Source organism: Branchiostoma floridae, chromosome 10 (genome assembly GCF_000003815.2).
Source record: "Branchiostoma floridae strain S238N-H82 chromosome 10, Bfl_VNyyK, whole genome shotgun sequence".
Taxonomy (NCBI): Eukaryota; Metazoa; Chordata; class Leptocardii; order Amphioxiformes; family Branchiostomatidae; genus Branchiostoma; species Branchiostoma floridae.
Genome location: NC_049988.1, coordinates 3424513 through 3425463, shown reverse-complemented (window position 1 = coordinate 3425463; position 951 = coordinate 3424513).

Sequence of the window (951 nt, the reverse complement as noted above, 5' to 3'; positions counted from 1 at the left end):
AGTTAAATCATACATTTTCAATCATTTTTGTTTTAAATTTCTGCATACAAAATCAAGATAATGTTATTGTTTTATGTTTACCTCTGATCTTTCCCCCTAACTTTTAAGCAACCTCATCTGGTTTTGTTTAATTTTCTGTTAACACATTTTATTTAATTATACAAGTAATGTAATGGACTCCTGGTAGAAGGGTAACATGGAACTAAATACTAACGGAGGACAAAATAAAACAAACAAAAGAACACAAGGTGGAACATGAACTTTATACTGAGGGATTTTATTATTTTTGATACGCTTCATAGTGAAGTAAGAAGATAAAAGTAGACTAGTACCATTCTAAAGTTCAATCATTTAAGGCAAAGCCACTAGGTAGCGTTTTGTACCAATAATAGCATAGAATGTATCCATATAAAGATACTTCTTTCTGTCTCAAACAGGTGTTCACTGTTGAAATCATGCATCCCAGTAGTGTCATTTCCATAGAAGATGTTGTGAGCCACGTTTTATCAGAGCACAAATAATTAAAAAGCCATTGTCAATTCATAATTTATGCTTATTAACACATCGGTTGATTTTGCAGTTCTTTGTAAACTCAGGACGAAAACGTTTTTCATTTAATTTTGAAATATAGCTAGTGTATGAGGCCTAACTGTTGACTACGATAAAGACAAAATCTCTTTCAAAATGAAGCTAACTCTCTGAAGCACTAGTAATAGAAATTACAGAGAAGAACATCCTTGGGCTTTCAGTTGCCAGTTGCCCTAATAGGGCTTTCACACTAAAACCGAATTATCAGGAATCAAGAGGAACCAGCCGGAATGAAGTGTGCGCAAACTTCCTGCCACATCCGGGGCCATTCGGGTGGAAAGTCCAAAATGGACCTTATATCCTCTTCACACGAGAAGAAATGAGCCAAAATGCCGTCAGAATGAATTTTTTTCTATTCCTGGG